General features: G+C 31.9%; 1 long non-coding RNA gene across 1 annotated transcript; it reads right to left on the bottom strand.

The window, feature by feature from the left end:
- Positions 1-14,107: 14,107 nt before the first annotated feature.
- LOC145271447 (uncharacterized) lies at positions 14,108-19,036 on the bottom strand. The gene is made up of 2 exons (XR_013865878.1): positions 18,555-19,036; positions 14,108-16,020 (listed from the first exon to the last, which is right to left on the bottom strand). It is a non-coding gene; the product is annotated as an uncharacterized LOC145271447 (long non-coding RNA).
- Positions 19,037-19,312: the final 276 nt, after the last annotated feature.

Raw genomic sequence — 19,312 nt, 5'->3', positions numbered from 1 at the left:
AGGAAAACAGGGAACAGGGAGAGAATTACAAATGTTTTCATGAACTTTTTTTCTGTCATTGTTAAGTCAAAATTGAAAGGGAGAAACAAAAAAAACTCATATAAGTTTACAGCTTTGAATAGAAAGGTACTGGAATATGATGATGTATTATAATGAGTTACCTAAACAGAGAATTGATGAAAAGTAACACTAGATCAACAAGTCAAACGAGCACAAAATTAATTGTCGGCCATGGTTTGTGTTTTGATATTATTATTATTATTGAGTTTGTTATATTTAATTAAATATTATTTCCTATAATTATCATTACTATTGAGCTTTTATTGAATTAAGTAAAATTTTATATGATTATCATTATTGAGTTTGTTGTATTGAATGAAATAGGATTTCATATGATTATCATTAGTATTGAGTATCCATATTGTCATTAAATATCATCTTTACTGTTTGTATAGCAAACTTTACCCGGACATTTAATTGTATTATGTGTACGGAGTGTGTAACAACTCACCTGCCAAATCGATTGGCCTTAAAATGTTTATGTGTTGTATCAATAGTGATTCATCTTCACATAATAATCAGACAATATATATATTGTGCGGTTGTACTTCATTGTTAGGTGAGCATTGGATTAGATAGGCTTACCTAACATTTCTGAGCTGGCACTATCCATTTTGTGTGTGGTTTATAAGATGCAGACTTAATAGGTATGAAGTTATTTAATTAGAACTACAGCACAAGTTGTTCACAGGAGAGACTTTATAGAATTTTATGATCTCCACAGAATATATTCTTACAAAGTGCTGAAACCTTTTGGATTTAAATTTGTGACCCCAGCTTTTAAGAGTTTGTAAGAGTTGGTATTTTTTAAAAGTTTTTTTTACACAATAATTAATATATTTTTTTCAAATTAAAGAAAAGTTTTTAATTATTATATTTTTCAAAAGTTGTTTTTACACAATAATTAATATATTTTTTCAAGTTTAAGAAAAGTTTTAAATTATCATATTTTTTAAGTTTTATTTACACAATAATTAATATATTTTTTCAAGTTTAAGAAAAGGTTTTAATTATTATATTTTTCAAAAGTGGTTTTACACAATAATTAATATATTTTTTCAAGTTTAAGAAAAGTTTTAAATTATTATATTTTTTTGTCAGTGAAAATTTTATGTTTGAAATTTTATATACCTACGTTTGACTTATGTTATTTTACAAAAGAGTCCGCATTTATCAAGGCCCAGATGCCACTCGAGAATAAGGGTTAATAAGCATACAGTGGTCAATGGAACACTGTCGTCTTAATTGTAAATGGAAATTTGAAAAATTCGATTACTTAAAGGAAACGGCTCATTAAGAACATGCTTAGGTAGGACTTGAAAATGACGATATTATAGTCAACTGGCAAAGAGGCAAATGGAAGAGGTGTGCATTCTAAGGAAGAAACTTTGTTCATGGAATCTATGTTTATGTTCAGGCACAGATAAAGTGTGGGGGAAATTATTGATAATTTTTTTCAACTAGACGAGTGTTTCTCGTGAAAGTTTGGCGAGGGGGCTATAGACTGAAGCTCAGACGAGCATGTACCATGAAAATAATGATAAAGCAGAGACAGGCTGTGAGAAAGAGTTTGCAGGGAAGAGAAAATGGCATCACCCACTAGACTATGAAGTCTACTTTTAACTCTGCCAAGGCAGAGAACATGAGTTGGAATAGATACATCGAGATCATTGCCAAGACTGCTGCAAATGTGGGCTCTCTCTACCTTGCTAGAAAGTTAGTTACACTTGAAAATATCCTATACCTCTACCAAGCTAACATTCGCCCATGTATGGCGTATTGTTGTGACATTTGGGCTGGTGCATCAGCTACTAGTCTATCGCTCCTGGGCAGGGTTCAAAAGAGAGTCACCAACTTGATAGATCCTGAACTGTCATCTAAGCTTCATCCCCTGTCCCATCAACAAAATATTGCATCCATCCGCTTGTTTTACAAGTATTTTAATGGTATATGTTCTGATGAACTACAAGCTCTTGAACCCTCTTAATGAAAATACCCCCGACAAACCCGACAGGCAGCAAAGTCCCACCCCAACACAGTAGAAATCCCTAGATGTATGAAAACCTTCTATTCTAATAGTTTCTTCCCTAGAACTTCTAGACTAGGTGTGTCAGAAACTTTGTGAAAAATATTGAATAATTCCACCCTTGTCTTTCCAAGCTTATAACTACTCGAAAAATGTAATTAAACGCCTAATGTTTTCTTAATTAAAGGAGCAAGGACCGAGGTTTCAGTTAAAAAACAGAAACAAACAACGTGTTAAAAAAAAGGTTTTAAACTTCGGACTTCAAAGGTCAATTTCTAAAAAAACACTTTTTTTGTTTTAAAGTTGAATATATTATTTATCGATCTTTTATCTTCAATTTGTGATATATAACACTTTGATGAGTAAATTAATTATTTACTTTTTAATAGACATTTCAAAATAGGGGCGTGAATTAATTAGACCCCTGTCTTTCCAAGTTATAACTACTCGAAAAATGTAATTCAACCCCTATTTTTTTTTCAATTAAAGGAGCAAGGACCAAGGTTTCATTTAATAAAAAAAAACAACGTGGTTTAAAAAAGGGGTTTTAAACTTCGGATTTTACAGGTAAATTTCTAAAAAACACTACTTTTTTGTTTTAAATTTGGATATATTATTTATTGATCTTATCTCCAATTTGTGATATATATATAAACTTTGGTGAATAAATTAATTATTTACTTTTTAATAGACATTTCAAAATGGGAGTAGTGTGAATTAAAAAAAAACGTTTGTCTAAAATATTATATTCGGTTTATTGGAAAGAGCATAAAATTTCAATTGATCCTGAAAATATCGTAAAAATAGAATCAATAGAAAAATTTTGATAGATTTTTAAAGTTTAAAAATTGAAAAATATTGAACTCGTAAAAATCAATTGATTTCATTACTGTTTTTTTTTTGTTAAAATAAAAATAATAATATTTCTATTACTTTTTATGCAACTTTAATAGTTTGTTTTGGAAGTATAATCCATGAAGAAAATAAACAACCAACTTTTAAAAGAGAAATTACGATTTTTTAAAAATATTTTAATCGCAATTTCGTGTTAGAGTGTCAAAATTCCTCCCAAAATTCTGATACACCTTTATGGGATAAATTATTTGGAGTTAAAATTGTTAAGATTTACCAAATTCTTTTTTTTCATCAAGTAACTAGTGATGGCCAATATATATGTGTTCATTTTATGTAAACTTTATAAAAGAAATTGTAACATCTTAAATATTTTAAAAAACTTAAAAAAAAATCAAATAGAATTCTCAAGCGATATAATTGATTACTGTAACAATTACAAACATAATTTGTTCTTAAATTTAAATGCCAGATTGAATAATATCTTTTCAGGAGATTTTTTTAATCTGAGTTTCATACTTTTTTTTTTTTTTGTATTCAAGTTTGTTATAAAGCATGGCAGAATTATTGTTTTTTATTTGATTGTAGAAAATAATTTTTATTTAAAAGTTTAAAATTATTGTAAAAGTAATTGAAAATAATTTTTCAGTGTAAAACAAAACAAAAAAGAAAAAAATGAGAGAAAAAAAGAAAAAGATACAAACTTACCTTTCTTTCCGGGATTTCAATACGAAAATAAACAAACAAATAAAATACCGGAATGAATTCGCTTTTCTTTTGTGTTCCAAACAGAAAAATTGTTTTCTTTAGTGAATTTATATAACTTTGTTTCGTTTGTGCAATTCATTAAGAAATAAAATATATGAAAATATAAAAGAATCCACATTAAACCAAGAAAAGCACGATTTAACCGTGAAATTATTTAAAGAGAAAATCTACTGCAAAAGAACAATGATTTTAGGTCATCATGACACGGTGTAATGACTATTTCGTTCCTCGTGTAAACATGTCCGTTTATTAATAATGTGTGCCGAATTGTTTTCCTGTCAAGTTTAGATTATATTTGACAATGCTTCAGACTTGTTAGGATTTCTTTTATGAATTTATGTTTTTTTATAATTTTTTTTTATTTTTTAGTAATTAACAAATTGAATATTTCACATAAACAACACAAAAAAACTGGAAGGAATTTCATAAAACGGTGAAATCAGTCAAATCACAAAAATAGATTTGAACTAAGAAAATAAACTGCAAACATATGATTACATTATGAAATTTATAACTTATTTTTATTAAAACAGATTTGATTTAACTTATGATTGCCTTTCCTTAATATTTCAGTCTTAATTTGCTAATTATCCTACCTGTTAGACATACAATCAGAACCCAGTGAACAGCGATGAAACCGTAATATCTGTTCCCTGCTTTTATGTTCATGTAATCCATTTTTCCATATTAAACGTTAATTGGCAAAATTCATCGCAGCATCCTAAACTAATAGAAGACATTAATTCCCGCTTCGAAATGGAAGTAAATAATTTCTAATAGCTGAGGGGGGCCGACACTAGATAATTCCAGTTTGGACTTGCTGGTCTTTTTTCTTTTGTTTCTTTTTTTTTTCAGGTAAGAGTCACGTTCTTTATCTGCTTAAATATTAAACGTTAAATGGATGCATTCTTCGGAGAATAACAAACTAATAAAAACCATTTGCTTAAATTTATTGTTTTTTCTAAGTTTACCTTTTCCCATGTTTAAAGTAAAAAAAAAGGTGTTTTAGTGTTTTGATTGTTTCCAAATTAGTTTATTATAATGTCAAGGTTTGAACACGTTTTCATGAAATGCCCATGAATTTGGAGACAGTATTCTAAAATGCAAGTGTAGTACATGTTTCTGGTTTATGTACTCATCATGTTTATAAAAAGGAATGCTTTGTTTGTTGAAATTTGCTAGAGTTACGGTACGCGCAATTTAATGGTTACTTCCGTAGGGGGGGGGCATGGTTTTTAACACCGGTTAATCATAATAATTTTTTAATATTTTGAGCATTTTTTATTTGTATTTGAAAGATTATAGTTTAAAGTTGATTTCTGTGTGAAATAAAAAATACATGGAATAATTTTATCTCAAATCTGAAAAACTCTAGATTTCACGTAAAAATTCATCATAACAAAAATTAATTATGCCAAAAATCGCGTTTAAATTTTTCTGACAAGGAAAATATAAGTTTTCTTGAATTATTTCCAAATCAAGTATTAAGTTAAAGTCTTAAGATAATGAATTAATGCAATAACTGTACTTAACTTTTGTTAAAAAACAATAATTATCCAAAAATGTATCACTGGTTGGAACGAGACTTGTTTATCGTATCCAAAAAAAACCCTGACGGCAAAATTGAAATATGGAAGGACAAATTAGACATAATTTATGTCTTTATTTAACATTATTCTGGCATACCAAGCGACTTTTTTTTCTTTTTCTTTTGGGTTCGTAGACCCTCCTTCCTTCATTAAAAAAATTCAGAAATGTTAATTAAATTCATTAGTTATACAACCGACAATTTATTCTTTGAAAAAAAAAATGTACGCACCATTATTTATTAATATTAATACAGAATCAGAATTGGTTAAGAAAACAATTTATGATCATTGAAAAAATTACACACTAAAAGAATATAGGCTTACATCAAAATTTATCATAATGTTTACGTGAAAGTTAAAGTTGATAAACACAAACAGGCATGTAGCTGAAAAGGAAAGGAGGGTTGGCAAAACAGACTGGTTTCTTTTCAACTCTGCGCATCCGTACTTACCGACATGGAACGTTCGTATAATTTCTGCCATTTTTAATTAAAGTATTTTTTTTATGTTCCTGTTTTTCGATTTAATTTTTTTCACGTTATTTTCCAAGATTATATGAACATTATTTTACGGTGATAATTATACGTTCTTGCGTGCAATGGAAATATTAGATTCTTACATGTAAAGATTACATTAAAAATGTAAGCGTAAAAAAAGTAGATATGATTTTTGCAATTATAATTTTTTTGTGAAAATATTAAATAAACAATGCTTAATTCGATGATAATATTGGTAGTTCGAGAAATTCATTTTTCTTCGAGTTATATCGAATTCATTAATACGGACTTCAGGGGCTTTGTCGTAATTTCCTGTAAACATTATTTTATTTTTATTTTATTGTTACAAATTACGATGCTTTATTTACATAAAAAAGCAAAAATAAATTCTTGCGTTTTTTATTTACTACTGAAAACCATAACTTTAGTAAAGGTATTTTTTGTTTAAACAAAATAATACATTTTCACTAATACTTCAATAAAACTAATTAGTTCATTATATTCCGCGATCATCATTTGATAAATACTGAAAATTTCATTTAAATTAGTTGATGTTCTGATTTCTGGTGAATTTTTAAGTAAAGGAAGAAGTCAAAATGTGTATACATTTTGAGCATCGGCATTCATTTTGCCCGTACTTAGTTATATCAGTCTGTAATGTTGCCATCCAAGGGACATAACTCAAAAAAAAATCATATACTAAATTGAAATTAGTTTGGCTGTTGAGGTTTGCACACGTTTTAAAAAAAAACAAAAAAAAACATTTATTAATATTGAGACAATACTCTAAAATGCAAATGTAGTATTTTTTTAGATTTATTTATGTACTCATAGCAACCATGTTTCATTATTTATTATCACGGCAATTTAAAAGCTTTACTTGTTGATTTTTTTTAGATTGCAGCTGAGTCTCATGAGTGCATCACTACATCATCCTGTAATATTCCGATCAAAAGGGCATAACTCCCAATAGAGTTACCTGCCCTTTAAATCATATATAAAAGGGGGGAGCTTGCGCGTGTCGCATATTCACACCTATGAGCATTTTACAACATTTCTCTTCTAGGGATCCTTGTGAAAAATTATTGGTTGATTAAAGATTATGCAATCAATTATGCTTCAAGGCGAGTCAAGATGTTGGCCCATAAATTGGAAAAATCGAATTTAAACATTGACTTGGTTCATTGCCAGGGAACCATCCCAAACGACGTTTACCATTTTCATATTCATTTTCCATCATCAATGCCGTTTACATCTGCATACTTTTCACAGACAACTCATCTCACTCATATATTGCAGTATTTCTTTGGTAAATATTACATTACGTTACAACAGACCATCGATCACTTTAATTTGTTTTTAGAGGTATTTGAGGTCGCTGACAACGAATCGGATAATAAAACCCTCACTAATTTACTGTGTGCATGGTATTAACCCATAGACCCTGGGGCTATTTTGCGCCATTTTACTGCCTTCGTTAATGATTGCTACATTAGTTTTTTTCTATATGATGTGTTTACATGCGCATGAGCATTGTAAGGTGACTTATCACATCGAGGAGGAATCTTTAGCAGACATTTTAAATAACAAGAATTTAAAAAATACTTCATTCTTTTATGTTGTTATGTAGTTTTTTATGCTTTTTAATTGATCTAAAAATAAGTTTTCATGAGTTTTCAAAACATATTTTTATGTTTTTCGTTCTTTTTTGGGAGAGGGGGGTTCAATTATAGAACTTGTGCAGTTAAACAGATGCTTCTGCAGTTTAATTAACCGTTTTCCGTAAGTAATCTGCCGACATTTACCGAGTAGAATACTGTTTAACATTTTACAGAAATTCTTTGTTTACATTTAGAGCGGGGCGGTTATGGCGGGTGCATCGTACCATTTTTTAAAAATATTTTAAGAACTTATTGTAAACATGTGGTATGAGGAGAGCTTCAAAAATAAAAAAAAAATATATATATAGGCTAATTGCTATATCTTAACATAAGCAACATAGTCACTAGAAACACCATTATATTCAGGCAAGTAAGCTCGACCACAACTCCCAAGGAAGAATTGTCTCACTCTGACTCTGTGGGTGGGTATAAACAAAACAAAACAAAAAACGTGGAACACACATAATACCAATGACTGACCAACTTCAGATACAAAACTTATCACAGAAAAGATTACCTCAACCAGACTCAAATACTTACTAATAAAGTAACATATATATTCTGCAGTTCGATTAACCGTTTTCCCGTAAGTAATCCGCCCACATTTACCGAGTAGAATACTGTTTAACATTTTACAGAAATTCTGTGTTTACATTTATTTTCAGAACTTATTGTTTACGTGGGGTATGAAGAGGGCTTCAAAAATAGAAAAATATATATGCTAATTGCTATATCCTAACATAAGCCACGTAGTCACTAGAAACACCACTATATTCAGGCAAGTAAGCTCGATCACAACTCACAAGGAAGAATTGCCTCACTCTGACTTTCACTCTGTGGGTGGGTATAAACAAAAAAAAAACCTTAAACACACATAACCCCAATGACTGACCAACTTCAGATACAAAACTTATCAAGAAAAGATTACCTCAACCAGACTGAAATACTTACTAATAAAGAAACATATATACAAAAGAGAGCAATGCATCCACCAAGAATGAGAGGAATGTAACGTTGCAATTAAAGGGACATAACTTCTAATTAAAAAGCATATTAAATGATATACAAAAAGAAAAGTAAAATATTTGCAAGTTAGTTACACAACGAACAGGCGGTTGTTTATTATCGATTTATGTTATGCTATCTTTTCTTGCATATTAGCACCGGCAAGCCGGGACATTTTGCAGTATTAAAACAGCTCAGGCATTATTTCATCCATTGCCAATCGCTGTGGTGTTATTACTTCGAAATGCTAAGGATCTTTGTTGTTTTATGTTTGGCTCATGTCAGAGTGACTTCCTATCTTTCCCGCGTTTAATGACCCTTATGTTACATCTTTGGCATATCGTAAATAATGAAATGCATATGCATAAAAAAAAACATAACAGAAAAATGTCATCTCAATGGTCAAATTATTAAATAACCATTAGAAGAAAAAACGTTACAAGATGTGTTATTGTAAATAGAGTTTTGGTTGTTTCATACTAAGAAGCAAAACAAATCTACTTGAATTACAAACATTTGACGCTTACTTCGGGCTTATTGAACTAAAATCAAACATCATAAAAAACATATGTAATACATAATATTCTCATTTTTGTTCTTTCAATAAATATGAGTAAAGGAATAACTGAAGAGGCAAGTCAAATCACAGGCTCACATGCAAAAAGATAATTCGAAACACAAATGTATTTTGTAAAGAAAGAACGATCATAGTACTTGCTGGGTGGTTATTATTATTACTATTATTATTATTATTATTATTATTATTAATATTATTATTATTATTATTGTAGACAAAACAAGTAGGCGTTTCTAACTAAAATTATAATTTGAACCTTAAATTCACGGTTAAACGAGGAATTGTCTTACATGTGTTCGGATGTTTTATGTTTCTGTTTTTGTGTACATTTTTCCAGTCAAAAGTAACATCAGCGGCGAAGTTTAAAAAATCGCAGACGAAATAAGTAAACGTTTCTAACTGAAATTATAATTTGAACTTTAAATTCACGGTTAAACGAGGAATTGTCTTACACATGTTCGGATGTTTATGTTTCTGGTTTTGTGTACATTTTTCCGGACATCAGCAACATAAGGGGCAGAGTTTAAAAAATAGCAGATGAAGACAAAAACAAATAAAACTAAGCGTTTCTAACTTAAATTATAATTTAAAACTTAAATTCACAGTTAAACGAGGAATTGGCTTTCACATGTTTTGATGTGTTATGTTTCAGTTTTTGTGTACATCTTTTATTGTCATCAGCAATACCATCAGAGGAGTAAAAAAAACAAAAAAAAAGCAGGCGAACAAAGTAACAGTTTCTAACTGAAATTATTTTTATTATTGTCATTGTTCTTCTTCTTATTACTATTATTATTTTTTATTATCATTTTTTCATTATTATCATTATTATTATAAATATTATTATTATAAAAAATTACTTTTTTGATTATTGCTATTACTACTAATATTACTGCTAGTGGTAGTAGTGGTGGTAGTAGTAGTGGTATGTTTTTATTTCTACTGTAGCTGTAATGGTAGTTGTTAATTTTTGCTGTCATTGCTATTGTTGTTGTTGCTGTTATTATTATTGCTACCGATATTAGTGTTGCCATTAACAGTGTATATTATATTCCTACTGTAGTTGGTGGTGGTAATGCTGATAGTGGTGGTGATGGAGGAGAAAGGTCGGGAGGGGATCTTTGGCCTTGGTGGGGAACCCTCATATTATTTATGGGAGAATGTAAAGTAAAAATATAGAAAATAACGATGTGAATGAGGCTAGAACACGAAGGGTGTTGGAAAAGGAAATGTCAAAAAGCCATGGACGGATGGGGAAAGAAGAGTACTGTGGGTATGCTTTGTAAGAAGTGAAGTACCAAATCTGGTGGATATATCCGAAATGTGAAGGAAGAATGGGAATCGAGAGGAACTAGAAGTGTTGCAAATTTGGTATCCCACTTAAAACAAATTAAAATTAACAATAACAACCTACTTTCAGTGATCACAGGAGAAGAGATTGAATGGGTGGTTAGGAATGAAATGAATAACGAAAGTAAAATTGATGAAACTAGCTCTGATGAAAGAACTGAGAGAGTGGAAGTGCAGAAGGGAAATGTAAACGATGATGGGAGGCGGACAACTGAGGAGGAATGGAATCCTATGGTTAGAGGAAGTAATGAGAAAGTTTGAAGGTTCTAAGGCAGATGAGATCATTGACTCTTAGACAATAGAACCAGTGAAAGGAGCAGATGTATGGAGAAATAGTGATGAAGTTCGAACTTTGACTTCTGTAGAAAAAGAAATACTTCAGAACTTAAGAGAGGTTCTCCTTAGAGACGATATCATAGAGTTTCAAAGTATGGAGAGTAGTGATAGGCGGAAGGTGAAAAACGAGGTAAAAATCGTTCAAGGAGTAATTCACAACATCATAAGAATAAACATATCGATTACGGAACTTAATAGGCTTCTGTATGCAGCGTCATGCGTTATTGCGAATCGTCTTGGTTTATTACAGAAGAAAAAGAAAGAAATGAAGGATAGAAGGCCACACTGGCAGAGCCGGCTTGAAGAAAGTATTAAACGGTGGCGGAAAGATATTGGTAGAATCGAAGAAATAAGAACATGAGTTAAACTAGGATAGAAAGCTAAGGACGAGCTTGAAATGAGGTATAGATTGCTGAAAAAGGGAACGATGAACGTTCTAACAATGCTGAAAGAGAAGAGATGTTGGTGGTATGAAAATTAGGAACTTTGTTGGAAAAGGTGTTGTGTTTTGGCAGAACAACCTTTCCGGAACAATCAGTCACAGCTGTATAAAGAATTAAATGGTAGTAAACAGGGGGGAAATAACAACACTCCAAATGCAAAAGATGCAAGGAAGTTCTAGAGTGGGATTTGGTGTGTCGAAGGGCGATATAATGAGAAGGCTAGCTGGTTGAGAGAGGTCAGAGAAAGGCTATCAGAAATTCAGCAGATGAAGAACGTTGAGATAACCATCGATGACATTAAGGCTGGCATACGAAGAATGACAGATTGGAAGGCACCTGGTCCAGATGGAGTGATGGGCTTCGGGTTTAAACAGTTTCCATACCTTTATCCACCTATAGCTTCTGTCCTGCAAAGGATCGTATGGTCGGGAGATGTCCCTGGTTGGCTTGTGAAGGGAAGAACAACACTGATTATGAAAGATCCTGCAACAGGAACAGATGCCAATAATTATAGACCAATTACATGTCTGCCATTGATGTGGAAACTTTTGACTGGACTATTTGCGGAGAAAATTTATGAACATCTTGAGAGTAATGGTGTTTTTCCTGACGAACTAAAGGGGTGCCAGAAAGGTTCAAGAGGTACTAAAGAGCAACTACTAATTAATAAAGTATTAATGCAGGATGCGGAAAAGAATCTGAGCGTAACATGGATCGATTACAGAAAGGCTTATGGCATGGTTCCTCATTTATGGATACGCTAAACATTATTGACGATGAAGGTTTCTGAGAATGTGGCAGGGCTTTTGGAGACAAATATGGCTCAATGGAAAACGGTGCTGACAGCAAACAGAGAGATGGGGCAGGTTGGCATTAAACGTGGAATATTTCAAGGAGATTCGTTATCGCCACTTCTTTTTGTAATGATGATGATGCCACTGAGTATCCTTTTGGAAGAGAGAAAAACTAGGCTATAGCTTTGGATCTGGTGACAGACGCCTCAACCATCTACTATTTATGGATGATTTGACAATATTTGGTAGAAATGAAAAGGAAATGGACAGACTGGTAGAACTTGTGGGGACATACTCAGAAGACATTGGGATGGAGTTTGGGATTAGTAAATGTGCGGTTCTGGTGATGAAAACAGGAGTAAAGGTTCATTCGAATGGAATAGCACTGCCAAAGGGAGAAATCATGAAAGAAATAGAAGATACAGGATAAAAGTATTTGGGAGTGTTGGAGGGTGTAGGTATCATGAACAGAGAACTGAAGGAGAAAGTAAAAAAGGAGTATCTTAGAAGAGTGAACCTAATTGCAAATCGAAACTATATGGAGGAAACCTATTAAAAGCAGTCAGTGTTTTGCGGGAATTTTAGAATAGTCTGACAAGGATTTGCATGCAATGGATATCAAAACAAGAAAAGTTTTAGCTATGTTTGGTATATTTCACATTCGAAGTAGCGTAGGAAGGCTGTATCAAAAGAGGAAAGACGGTGGGAGAGGAGTGAAAAGTGTAAAAGATTGTGTTAGAACTGAGATGTCTTTGAAAGAGCAAGTGGTTAGAAGTGAGGAGTGGATGCTTAAGCTTGTGGCCAATGAAGTGGGAGTATGTGAAACCAAGGCTGAGTATGTGAAACGTATGGATAGAGAAAGGGCAGAGGAGCATGCTAGGAATAAAATGCATGGAAGGTTCTTCCACGATCTAGCAGAAGTGGCTGATGAAAGATCATGGCAATTGCTTAGAGCTGGGTATCTGGCTAAAATTACTGAAACTTTTGTTTGTGCAGCACAAGAACAGGCATTAGGAACACCATTGTTCAAAAAAGTGATTCTAGGAGAGGAAGTTTCTGCAGAATACCGGATTTGTGGTAAGACCTCAGAGTCAATTGCGCACCTTGCAGTAGGGTGTATTGGATTGGCCCAGAGAGAGTACTGCAAAAGACACGATCGCATGGGACTCCGGATATATTGGGAGGTGTATAAGAGGGTTGGGGTGAAGTGTGTTGGAAAATGGTTTGAGGAGGAGCCTGATGAAGTGAGAACAAGTAAGGATGGAACGGTAGAGGTATGGTGGGACAAAAGTGTCATAACGACCAAACAATTGGAACATAATCGCCCGGATTTGGTCGTCGTAGACAAGGTCTCAAAAAACTGGCAGATTGTAGACTTCTCAGTGCCCTAGGACAGGTATGTGAAAGAGAAGAATGAGAAGTGGAGCAGTTATGCTCCATTGGCCTTGGAGATAAGGCGTATACACGGGGTTAAAACACAAATAATCCCGGTCGTAGTTGGTATACTAGTAGTATCAAGTCGTCTTGAAGTACAATTGAAAAAACTACACATCCCCGATGTTTTAGGCGGCCTTCAGACCTCTGCAATTATAGGTACCATCAACATCCTTAGGAAAACCCGTGATCATTTAAGCTCCTGGTTTGAAGCCGGAATTAAGGGAAATGTTGTTGTTGTTATTATTATTATTATTATTATTATTATTGACACAGACCATTGGACCACTGATGTGCAGAGATTGGGTTCTAGAGGTGCGGAAGCATTTGTCTCTTTTAATCCTGTTTTAAAAGTGATCTTTTGCAGAAGAATGTATTATAGGATCGTTATTATTATTATTATTAGTGTTATTATTATTATTATTATTATTGATGCAGATAGGTTTGGACCGCTGACTTAGGGGGTCGGTGCTACCAACCTTCACTAAAATAAAGATGCATTTTGTCCCAATATACACCTAAGCATAGACGTGCAGAGAGCGGGTGCCAGGGGTGAGGAAGCATCTGTCTCTTTTAATCCTGTTTAAAAAGTGGCATGAGAATGTATTATAGGGTTGTGCCAACGAACTTGCTCATGAGCAACTCCATGGTAGCAGTGATAGCATCGTCAGCTGTACAGACTTTCTTCATCCAACAAATCACAACAAATACAATCACAGACTAAACAATTTTATTGATGCAAGAGCCAAGATAGTAAGTATGAAGTTCAAATCAGAAAAACAGCCGGAGAAAGATTCATTGACAAAACCCGGATGGAAAATAAGGCTAGAAACCCAAATAAACAAACATAAAAAAGAAACTAAAACGAGAAACAAGAAGAAAATTGAAAATGTGACTAGCAAATGGAATGTGACGTAAGGTTCTCTTGAGGAGTAGTTATTAAGCTACTCTTCAAGAGAACCTTACGTCAGCTGAATGTCAAGTGGCGCACTGCATTTAATATCCAACTGTTTACAGATGGTCCAATAAACATATTTACACACAAATCGTACAATAATATAATACTCTTCAAGAGAACCTGACTTTAACTGAATGTCAGGTGGAGCACACTCTCTACTTTCTTTCTTTTCATGTCATGAAAAACATTGGCATTTCATCATTTTTCCCTTTTAACTTTCTTTAATCCAACATAATTGGAAATACTGAGTTCTTGCCTTATAACATAATAACATCCAGCATAATTGGAAACACTATGTTCTTGCCTTATAAAATAGTAACAGTGAACCTTAAATCGTTTAGTGGGGATATTTACACACTTCATTGTTTTGCCTCGTATGTCTGCTTCTATATGACAATCTGCTGTCAGTGTCTAAAATATTTATAATAATGCCGTGATGTTCAGCAACCATAATAATTCTGTCCTAATTATCGTGGTACGATCCACTTGTTAACAAGGCTAATATTTACAAATACTCAATACTACGGGAAAACAGGGGACATAGTTTCAAATTACTTTTTGGTTGTAATTTATTTATAATCCATCCAGATATTACGTTTAACTCAGACTTGTTTGCTAAACTTGTCCATTTCGTTCCAGTGTGAATGATCATGTTTCACTAATTTTTTTCAGAAGAAGAAGAATAGCCACACATTTTTCATAACTATGGATTTTTCCCAGTGTGTTTTTTCATATGTCTTGTTAACTTTGATTTTTGGGAACAAGAATATCTACATATTTCACATGAATATGGTTTTTCCCCAGTGTGAGTTCTTATATGTGTCACTAAATTTGATTTATCAGAACAAGAATATCCACAAACTTCACAAAAATGTGGCTTTTCTCCAGTGTGAATTTTCAGATGTGTCACTAAATGTGCTTTTTGAGAAAACGAATATCCACACGTTTCACAAGAATGAGTCTTTTCTCCAGTATGAATTCTCATATGTCTTACTAACGTTGATTTTTGAGAATAGGAAGATCCGCACACCTCACAAGAATGTGGCTTTTCCCCAGTGTGAATTCTCATATGTATCAATAATGTTGATTTTTGAGAATAGGAATATCCACACACTTCACAAGAATATGATTTTTCCCCAGTGTGGGTTCTCATATGTGTCACAACATTTGATTTTACAGAAGAAGAATATCCACAAATTTCACAAGAATATGGCTTGTCGCCAGTGTGGGTTTTCATATGTGTCATTAAATGATATTTCTTAGAACAAGTATATCCACACACCTCACAAGAATGTGGCTTTTCACCAGTGTGTGCCTGCATGTTTCATTCAGATTTTTCTAGAACAAGATTATAAATGTACTAATAATAAGCTTGCAATTATTTTTCGAATTTAAATTTAAACGCATTCATTCAATTTTTCTGCAATTTTTTATTCTATTTATTTGTACCTTTGCATTTATTTGCACATTAATCAGCTATTTCACATAACATTCTCTTCGACATGTTTGATTTTTTTCATTACTTAAGAGAGTTTGTGGAATATCCTAAACAGTATATAGTCGCATAGATGTCTTTGTTTTCTTCCAAATAGAAGTCAACAGTTGTTTTTATAATTTTAAAGTAAACGCTAATTCATTATAATTCAATTAACGTGTTTAATCAGGAACATCTGTGAATAAAAAATAAAACAAAGTCAATATTTTAATATCGTGGATCAAATATTAGTTTTTGTTTGTTATAAATATAATAGGATAGACTTACAATTATTTTATCAATACATAAGAAAAATGAGCACATTGGATTTGTAAACGAGTATCTAGAAGTGTAACCCATCTTTAGTTTCAGAACAGTTTCCGATGGTTCGTTGCTCTAAACAGGTCTTGAGAAGTGACTAATTTGCAGTAGACAGAACAGTTTCCGATGGTTCGTTGTTACACACAAGTGCTGATAGGTGACTGGTTTGCAGTAGACAGTTCCATAGAGCAAAATATTCTTACCGTGTCGAGATGGAAAAAATATGCGAAATTGCTACAGAAAAGATTTAATATTTATGGAGCAATTTTGGTTTCTGATTGGTTGGTAGTAGAACCTGAATTAATTCGATTCGTCAGTTCCTAGCAGCATCGTTTATAAATAGAATCGTCCGATTGTGTGGGATCATACTCCATTATACGACCAAAATATTGCAACAGAGTATGTGCTGGTCTGCGGGAATGTAGTCCAGTGATAACAAATTACATATACTAGAGGCACAGACTGGAACAGAGTAATGAGCTAAACAATTTGAATAACTATAACCTAATGCTTCAGTCAAGAAAACAGGAATTGCAAAGAATTTTTACTATTTTTTTCACGCATTCTTAAGGTCGGTTTCTGATACTACTAACGTATCGGCTCTACTCCTTCTCCAAATCAGAAAGCAAAAAGAAAAAAAAAAAAACCGACAGGGTCACAAGTCTGCAAGCCTCCTCCACCACAAAAATTAGAAACTACAAACACTTACATGTCTTGTTGATCACTAACTTGCCACAAAGTGGTTGCTCATTTTACATTAAATTTTTATCACACACCCTGAAATCTTAATTATTTATTGTTCTTATCAATTCTTTCTTTGTGGATATTTTTATAGGCTTGTGAAACGTAATAAGAAAGAAGAAGATTTTAAATTTGTAGAGGATAAACTATTCTGCATAGATTGTAAAGATTCACCAATATTTTTTCTACATTACGTAACTGCTAATTGGTGATGGCCAATAAATGGGTGCTCATTTTATGTACACGTTATAAAAGGAAGTTACCCCTATTCTGAAATCTTAAAAATTGGATAAAACATCAAACATTATCCTCTAGGTAAGTGTAGACAGACGAAAGATTGTTTAAAATGTTAAAACAATTGAATATCGAAAAAGCAGTTTTCGACCAACTTTGAATTAAATTATTATTATTGTAAATTATTGTGTTTATGGTAAACATTATTATTTTCTCAGAAATCACACAATTCTTACTTAAATAAACAAATTTATACAGAAATGTAAATGTCACATGGAAAATTTTACTTAAAACATATACATTTTGTACTAAAAACTTATATCGGACTCAATATGTGGAACCAATATTTTTTTAGTGAATTACAATAAAAATATGTTTTTTTGGTACTAGTGCACTTATTGATCCATGCTGAAATAATAACGTTATTATTTAGAATGCCGGTTTTTTTTTTACTGTACACATAGATTCGAAAATGTTGTCAAAAACAAATATTTGGGAAAAGGTGTTATAAATAATAAACTAGATAAAATACTATTTAAAAAAACACCGAATATATGTCAACTAACGTCACGGTAACATATAATGAGCGAATTTCTAACAGTATTTTGTCTAGTTTATTCTTTATAACATCTTTTCCTGAACTTACCGTGTTAAAGAGAGTGTCGAGCGCCATTTCGAATTTTCCAATACATCGGTAAACACTGTATGCTTTTCGAGCTGAATAAACATGTTACATTGAATAAAAACACGAAAAAATATATCCAGTTTGGCAGAAAAGTAACTTATCTTTCCTTTGATAACATTTATTTGTTATATATTTGTTTTTTGACAACTTTTTCGAATCTATGTGTACAGTAATACAAACTCAGAATGCCATTGTTAACATAGGGAAGGGGAGGGTGTTTTGTACTTATTCTGTATTTAACCTTACAATTTAATAAAAACAGATGGCGCTGTTTTACAATTTGTCAATGTGCAGAGGAAGAAAACTCTCGTTTACTAAGAAATTCGTTCATTTTTTTTTCAGCTCATAAATGAGGACGCGATGTTTTTTTTTTTTTTAATCAAAACATTAAAAAAGCAAAGGTGCGACGATTTGTTTTAATGTAAAACAGCGTCAAACAGATATAACAAAACTTTTAAAAAACTTGAAAGTACTATTTTAAAAAATAGCGCGGATCAATAAGTGCATTGGCATTTTTTTTATATTTAAGACTAATTTAGACCATATGGGATTGTTTTTGTGTCAAAAAGAAAAAAAGGCGTACCTTTCATTCCAAGAATTCAATGAAAAAGATTGGATTGGAATATATATATATATATATATATATATATATATATATATATATATATATATATATATATATATATATTAAAACATGTTGAATAGGATAGTTTAAATGTCTAAAAAAGAAAAAAATATATACAACTTACCTTTCTTTCAAGAATTCAATAAAAAAATAAGTGAAATGATTTTTTTTAGTTAATCGACACAACTTTTGTTGTGTGTGTCCAATTCATTAAGAAATAAAATATATGAAAATATAGAAAAATCAAAATTAAAACATGAAAAACACGATTTAAACGTGAAATTATTTTTTAAAAAATCAACTGCTAAAGGACTATGAATAATTAAGGTCATCGTAACGGTAAAATCATTATTTTGTTCCTCGTGTAAAAATGTCCGTTCATTAGTTAAGTGTGCCGAATCGTTTTGTTTTTATTCTTTCATAATATATTTCACTTGAAGACATGCAAACGATAAGTAAAGACAGCTGACAATAAAAACGGAAACTTGTTTTGTTTTTAGTAAATCGATACAACTTTAGGTCATCGTAACACGGTGTACTCATTATTTCGTTCCTTGTGTAAAAATATATTTCACTTGAGATGTCTCAGATGTGAAGACACGTTAATAATTGAACGATAAGTAAAGACAATTGGACACATGTGTTTATTTAAACGAATATTGTTTATTAACTGCTGCTATTAGTAAAGGTGTAGTGAGCAACGAGCAAGGAAGATAACTCCCGTTTTTCTTAATATTTATTTATTCCTCGTATTTAAGTGGTATTTTCGATGCTTCTTTATAATAATTGCATACTTAGCCTTTTGGCTAAGATCAAACTGTAGTATCTGTTTTTCAGATGCGGAACTTCCATTTCTCGTTCTCTTTTAGTGGAGGAGAAATC

Source organism: Euprymna scolopes, chromosome 46, assembly GCF_053919585.1.
Source record: "Euprymna scolopes isolate OS-2025 chromosome 46, ASM5391958v1, whole genome shotgun sequence".
Lineage (NCBI taxonomy): Eukaryota > Metazoa > Mollusca > Cephalopoda > Sepiida > Sepiolidae > Euprymna > Euprymna scolopes.
This window is presented reverse-complemented; position numbering and strand designations above follow the sequence as displayed.